This window comes from Sphaeramia orbicularis, chromosome 1 (genome assembly GCF_902148855.1).
Source record: "Sphaeramia orbicularis chromosome 1, fSphaOr1.1, whole genome shotgun sequence".
Taxonomy (NCBI): domain Eukaryota; kingdom Metazoa; phylum Chordata; class Actinopteri; order Kurtiformes; family Apogonidae; genus Sphaeramia; species Sphaeramia orbicularis.
Genome location: NC_043957.1, coordinates 53,857,299 through 53,865,861, shown reverse-complemented (window position 1 = coordinate 53,865,861; position 8,563 = coordinate 53,857,299).

The window sequence follows — 8,563 nt, the reverse complement described above, 5'->3', positions numbered from 1 at the left end:
TGGTGTTCACATTTTCATAAAATGACACTATTAGAGGAAAAACATCCAAAGAGATGAACCAGAACCAGGTTCAGTGTAATGTTGACCAGATAGATAGATCTCACAGTGGACATTTAGGAAAGTAGATGGTCATTTGTGATAGAAAATATTCTATTTACAGTTGGAGCATGAAAAATATTGCAGAAATTCAGAAGTAGAATATTTAAAATCATAATCATGGAAACAAAAAAAAAAACAAAATCAATGTTGAGAGAAATTAAGGAAAAATAATATCTGAGGCATTTTGGAAGAAAATATAACAATTTAAACAAAACTAACCAATGCAATGATATTTATCACAATATAAGATTCAAGGTGACTTTATTTGTACCCATGGGTAGATTTGTTTTGCAGCAAGCTCTCGCTCACTGCCGGTCGCTGCGTGCGCATGCGCCCAACACAAATCCTGTGAAAGAATTACAGTGAAGATAATGCAAGCACATACATCACATACATAAGACAGTATACACACTGTACACGTGGTCACGTGGTGGAACTTTTTCAATGGATTTGGTTTGTGGGAGGGAGACAGGAAGAGAAGAAGAATGTTGTGAGGCAGATGGAGATGGGGGGGGGGAGTCCTTGAAAGTCTGTTTGTGTATGAGAAATAAGAGACTCAGACTTCTGTCTATTATATGATATTTGTCATTATTGTTTTGTATCCCAGACCTGTTAGAAAAGAACCACTCAATGTGTCCCAATATTTTTGTCCATATACCACATAGATAGATAGATAGATAGATAGATAGATAGATAGATAGATAGATAGATCCCCACAGTGGACATTTCAGACATCTGCCACACACACACACACACACACACACACACACACACACACATACATAAAAACATACATACATACACACACACATACATACATACATACATACACAAATACATATACACATACATACATACATACAAAAAATACACACATACACATAAATACATACAATCATACACAAATACGTAAATACATACATAAATACATACATACATTATCAACGTGTCATAAATGTGTCGTCGCGTGACGCGTTATAAACGTGTAATAAATGTGTCGTCGCGTGACGCGTTATAAACATGTCAAACGCGTCGTCGCGTGACGCGTTATAAACATGTCAAAAACGCGTCGTCGCGTGACGCGTTATAAACACGTCATAAAAGTGTCGTCGCGTGATGCGTTAAAAACATGTAATAAACCTGTCGTCGCGTGACGCGTTATAAACGTGTCATAAACGTGCCGTCGCATGACGCGTTATAAACGTCTCATAAACGTTTCGTCGCGTGACGCGTTATACACGTGTCATACACGTGTCGTTGCATGACGCGTTATACACGTGTCATACACGTGTCGTCGCGTGACGCGTTATAAACATGTCATAAAAGTGTCGTCGCGTGATGCGTTAAAAACATGTAATAAACCTGTCGTCGCGTGACGCGTTATAAACGTGTCATAAACGTGCCGTCGCATGACGCGTTATAAACGTCTCATAAACGTTTCGTCGCGTGACGCGTTATACACGTGTCATAAACCTGTCGTCGCGACGCGTTAAAAACGTGTCGTCGCGTGACGCGTTATAAACGTGTCATAAACATGCCGTCGCATGACGCGTTATTAACGTCTCAAACGTTTCGTCGTGTGACGCGTTATAAACGTGTCATACACGTGTCATACACGTGTCGTTGCGTGATGCGTTATAAACGTGTCATAAACGTGTCGTCATGTGACGCGTTATAAACGTGTCATACACGTGTCGTTGCGTGACGCGTTATAAACATGTCATACACGTGTCGTCGCATGACGAGTTATAAACGTGTCGTCACATGACGCGTTATAAACGTGTCATAAACCTGTCGTCGCGTGACGCATTATAAACGTGTCATAAACGTTTCATTGCGTGACGCGTAATAAAGGTGTCATAAACGTGTCATTGCGTGACGCGTTATAAACATGTCATACACGTGTCGTCGCATGACGAGTTATAAACGTGTCGTCACATGACGCATTATAAACGTGTCATAAACGTTTCATTGCGTGACGCGTAATAAAGGTGTCATAAACGTGTCATTGCGTGACGCGTTATAAACGTGTCGTCACGTGACGCATTATAAATGTGTCATACACGTGTCGTTGCGTTACGCGTTATAAATGTATCATAAACGTGTCGTCGCGTGACGAGTTATAAACGTGTCAAACGTGCCGTCGTGTGACGCATTATAAACGTGTCATATAAATGCCGTCGCGTGACGCGTTATAAACGTGTCATAAACTTGCCGTCGCGGGACGCGGTATGAACGTGCCGTCGCGTGACGCATTATAAACGTGTCATAAACGTGTTGTCATGTGACGCGTTATAAACGTGTCATACACGTGTCGTTGCGTGACGCGTTATAATCGTGTCATAAACGTGTCGTCATGTGACGCGTTATAAACGTGTCATACACGTGTCGTTGCGTGACGCGTTATAAACATGTCATACACGTGTCGTCGCATGACGAGTTATAAACGTGTCGTCACATGACACATTATAAACGTGTCATAAACCTGTCGTCGCGTGACGCGTTATAAACGTGTCATAAACGTTTCATTGCGTGACGCGTAATAAAGGTGTCATAAACGTGTCATTGCGTGACGAGTTATAAACGTGTCAAACGTGCCGTCGTGACGCATTATAAACGTGTCATATAAATGCCGTCGCGTGACGCGTTATAAACGTGTCATAAACTTGCCGTCGCGGGACGCGGTATGAACGTGCTGTCGCGTGACGTATTATAAATGTGTCATAAACGTGTCGTCGCGTGACGCATTATAAACGTGTCGTCGCGTGACGCGTCATAAACGTGTCATAAACGTGTCGTCGCGTGACGCGTTATAAACGTGTCTTAAACGTGTCGTCGCGTGACACGTTATAAACGTGTCAAATGTGCTGTCGCGTGACGCGTTATAAACGTGTCATAAACGTGCCGTCGCGTGACGCGTTATAAATGTGTCGTCGCGTGACGCATTATAAACGTGTCATACACGTGTCGTCACGTGACGCGTCATAAACGTGTCATAAACGTGTCGTCACGTGACGCGTTATAAACGTGTCATAAACTGGCCGTCGCGTGATGCGGTATAAACGTGCCGTCGTGTGACGCGTTATAAACGTGTAATAAACGTGCCGTCGTGTGACGTGTTATAAACGTGTCGTCGCATGACGCATTATAAATGTGTCAAACGTTCCGTCGCGTGATGCGTTATAAACGTGTAATAAATGTGTCGTCGCGTGAAGCATTATAAATGTGTTGTCGCGTGACGCGTTATAAACGTGTCGTCGCGTGACGCGTTATAAACGTGTCATACACGTGTCGTCGTGTGACGTGTTATAAAGGTGTCAGAAACGTGCCGGCGCGTGACACGTTATAAACGTGTCGTCACGTGACGTGTTATAAACATGTCATACACGTGTCGTTGCGTGACGCGTTATAAACGTGTCATAAACGTGTTGTCGCGTGACGCATTATAAACGTGTAATAAATGTGTCGTCGCGTGAAGCATTATAAATGTGTTGTCGCGTGACGCGTTATAAACGTGTCGTCGCGTGAAGCATTATAAATGTGTTGTCGCGTGACGCGTTATAAACGTGTCGTCGCGTGACGCGTTATAAACGTGTCATACACGTGTCGTCGCGTGACATGTTATAAACGTGTCATAAACGTGCCGGCGCGTGACGCGTTATAAACGTGTCGTCGCGTGACGCATTATAAACGTGTCTTAAACGTGTCGTCGCATGACGCGTTGTAAACGTGTCATAAACATGTCGTCGCGTGACGCGTTATAAACGTGTCATAAATGTGTCGTCGCGTGATGCGTTAGAAATGTCATAAACGTGTCGTCGCGTGATGCGTTGTAAACGTGTCATACGTGTGTCGTCGCATGACGCGTTATAAACGTGTCATAAACGTGCCGTCGCGTGACGCGTTATAAATATTTCATAAACGTGCCGTCGCGTGACGCGTTATAAATGTGTCATACACGTGTCGTCGCATGACGCGTTATAAACGTGTCATACACGTGTCGTCGCGTGACACGTTATAAACGTGTCTTAAACGTGTCGTCGTGTGATGCGTTATAAATGTGTCATACACGTGTCGTCACATGACACGTTATAAACGTCTCATAAACATGCCGTCGCATGACGCGTTATAAATGTGTCATCGCGTGACGCGTTATAAACGTGTCATACACGTGTCGTCGCGTGGCGCGTCATAAATGTGTTGTCGCGTGACGCGTTATAAACGTGTCGTCGCGTGACGCATTATAAACGTGTCATACACGTGTCGTCGCGTGACGTGTTATAAAGGTATCATAAACGTGCCGGCGAGTGACACATTATAAACGTGTCGTCGCATGATGTGTTATAAACATGTCATACACGTGTCATCGCGTGACGCGTTATAAACGTGTCATAAACGTGTTGTCGCGTGACGCATTATAAACGTGTAATAAATGTGTCGTCGCGTGAAGCATTATAAATGTGTTGTCGTGTGACGCGTTATAAACGTGTCATAAATGTTCCGTCGCGTGAAGCGTTATAAATGTGTTGTCGCGTGACGCGTTATAAACGTGTCGTCGCGTGACGCGTTATAAACGTGTCATACACGTGTCATCGCGTGACGTGTTATAAAGGTGTCATAAACGTGCCGGCGCTTGACGTGTTATAAACGTGTCATAAACGTGCTGGCGCGTGACGCGTTATAAACGTGTCGTCGCGTGACGCATTATAAACGTGTCTTAAACGTGTCATCGCATGACGCATTGTAAACGTGTCATAAACGTGTCGTCGTGTGACGCGTTATAAACGTATCATAAACGTGTCGTCGCGTGACGCGTTATAAACTTGTCATACACGTGTCGTCGCGTGGCGCGTCATAAATGTGTTGTCGCGTGACGCGTTATAAACGTGACGTCGCGTGACGCATTATAAACGTGTCATACACGTGTCGTCGCGTGACGTGTTATAAAGGTATCATAAACGTGCCGGCGAGTGACACATTATAAACGTGTCGTCGCGTGATGTGTTATAAACATGTCATACACGTGTCATCGCGTGACGCGTTATAAACGTGTCATAAACATGTTGTCGCGTGACGCATTATAAACGTGTAATAAATGTGTCGTCGCGTGAAGCATTATAAATGTGTTGTCGTGTGACGCGTTATAAACGTGTCATAAATGTTCCGTCGCGTGAAGCGTTATAAATGTGTTGTCGCGTGACGCGTTATAAACGTGTCGTCGCGTGACGCGTTATAAACGTGTCATACACGTGTCATCGCGTGACGTGTTATAAAGGTGTCATAAACGTGCTGGCGCGTGACGCGTTATAAACGTGTCGTCGCGTGACGCATTATACACGTGTCTTAAACGTGTCATCGCATGACGCGTTGTAAACGTGTCATAAACGTGTCGTCGTGTGACGCGTTATAAACGTATCATAAACGTGTCGTCGCGTGACGCGTTATAAACGTTTCATAAACGTGCCGTCGCGTGACGCGTTATAAATGTTTCATAAACGTGCCGTCGCGTGACGCGTTATAAATGTGTCATACACGTGTCGTCGCATGACGCATTATAAACGTGTCATACACGTGTCGTCGCGTGACACGTTATAAACGTGTCTTAAACGTGTCGTCATGTGACGCGTTATAAACGTGTCATACACGTGTCGTCACATGACACGTTATAAACGTCTCATAAACATGCTGTCACGTGACGCGTTATAAATGTGTCGTCGCGTGATGCGTTATAAACGTGTCATACACGTGTCGTCGCGTGACGCGTTATAAACGTGTCATAAACGTGTTGTCGCGTGACGCGTTATAAACGTGTAATAAATGTGTCGTCGCGTGACGCATTATAAACGTGTCGTCGCGTGACGCGTTATAAACGTGTCTTAAACGTGTCGTCGCGTGACGCATTATAAAGGTGTCAAACGTGTCATAAACGTGTCGTCGCGTGACGCGTTATAAACGTGTCATAAATGTGTCGTTGCGTGATGCGTTATAAACATGTAATAAATATGTCGTCGCGTGACGCATTATAAACGTGTCATAAACGTGTCGTCGCGTGACGCGTTATAAAGGTGTCATAAACGTGTCATAAACGTGTCGTCGCGTGACGCGTTATAAACGTGTCATAAATGTGTCGTCGCGTGACGCGTTGTAAACGTGTCATAAACGTGTCGTCGCGTGATGCGTTGTAAACGTGTCATAAATGTGTCGTCGCGTGACGCGTTATAAACGTGTCATAAACATGTCGTCGCGTGACGCGTTATAAATGTGTCATAAACGTGTCGTTGCGTGACGCGTTATTAACGTGCCTTAAACGTGTCGTCGCGTGACGCGTTATAAACGTGTTATACACGTGTCGTCGCGTGATGCGTTATAAACGTGTCATAAACGTGTCGTCGCGTGACACATTATGAACGTGTCATAAATGTGTCGTCGCATGACGCGTTATAAACGTTTCACACGTGTCGTCGCGTGACACGTTATAAACGTGTCATAAACGTGTCGTGTGACGTATTATAAACGTGTTCTCGCGTGACTCGTTATAAACGTGTTATAAACGTGTCATCGCGTGACGCGTTATAAACGTGTCAAACGTGTCATCGTGTGACGCGGTATAAACGTGCCGTCGCGTGACGCGTTATAAACGTGTCATAAACGTGCCGTCGCGTGACGCGTTATAAACATGTCATCACGTGACGCATTATAAACGTGTCATAAACGTGTCGTTGCGTGACGCGTTATAAACGTGTAATAAACGTGTCGCCGCGTGACGCGTTATAAACATGTCATCACGTGACGCATTATAAACGTGTCAAAAACCTGTCATCGCGTGACGCGTTTTAAACGTGTCATAAACGTGTCGTCGCGTGACGCGTTATAAACGTGTCATACACGTGTCGTTGCGTGATGCTTTATAAACATGTCATAAACGTGTCGTCGCGTGACGCGTTATGAACGTGTCATAAACGTGTCGCATGACGTTTTATAAACATGTCGTCGCGTGACGCATTGTAAACATGTCATAAACTTGCTGTCGCGTGACGCGTTATAAACGTGTCATAAACGTGCCATCGCGTGACGCGTTATAAACGTGTAATAAATGTGTCGCCGCGTGATATGTTATAAATGTGTTATACACGTGTCGTCGCGTGAAGCGTTATAAACGTGTCGTCGCGTGACACGTTATAAGCGTGTCAAAAACCTGTCGTCGTGTGACGCGTTATAAACGTGTCATAAACGCGTAGTCACGTGACGCGTTGTAAATGTGTCATAAACGTGTCGTCGCGTGACGCATTATGAACGTGTCATAAATGTGTCGTCGCGTGACGTTTTATAAACGTGTCGTCGCGTGACGCATTTTAAACATGTCATAAACTTGCCGTCGCGTGACGCGTTTTAAACGTGTCATAAACATGCCGTCGCGTGACGCGTTATGAACGTGTCATAAACGTGACGTCGCGTGACTCGTTATAAATGTTTCGTCGTGTGACGCATTTTAAACGTGTCATAAACTAACCGTCGCGTGACGCGTAATAAACGTGTCGTAAACGTGTCGTCGCGTGACACGTTATAAACGTGTCGTCGCGTGACGCGTTATAAATGTGTCATAAACCTGTCGTCGCGTGACGCGTTATAAATGTGTCATAAACGTGTCGTCACGTGACGCGTTAAACGTGTCATAAACGTGTCGTCGCGTGACGCATTATAAACATGTAATAAATGTGTCGTCATGTGACGCGTTATAAACGTTTCATAAACGTTCCGTCGCATGACGCGTTATAAATGTTTCATAAACGTGCCGTCGCGTGATGCGTTATAAACATGTCATAAACGTGTCGTCGCGTGACGCGTTATAAACATGTCATAAACGTGTCGTGTCATAAACGTGTCATACATGCATACATACATGCATGCATACATGTATACACACAATACACACATACATACATACATACATACATACATACATACATACATGCATGCATGCATGCATGCATGCATACATTCATATTACACATTACAGACATGCTCACATATACATACATACACAAATACGTTCATCTATCTATCTATCTATCTATCTATCTATCTATCTATCTATCTATCTATCTATCTATCTATCTATCTATCTATCTATCTATCTATCTATATTTATATATATATATATCTATATCTATATATATATACACACACACACACACACACACACACACACACACACACAGAGTCAGTGTGAGCTGCTTAATGCAGTCACTAGTACATCCTGTACATACAGTATCTGAAGGAAAAGTGAAAATTGGTAAATGTAAATAAACAGGCTCTCTCTCAGCCTAACTCATTCAGCTTTATGACAGATGGATCACATGACTGTGGGTGTGTTCTGGGCTCAGGACTCCAACCACCTGCTGTTAAATGCTGGTGTCTGTGTCTCCACTAGATGGGGTCCGTTTCCACAGTGGGTCCGTGGCTC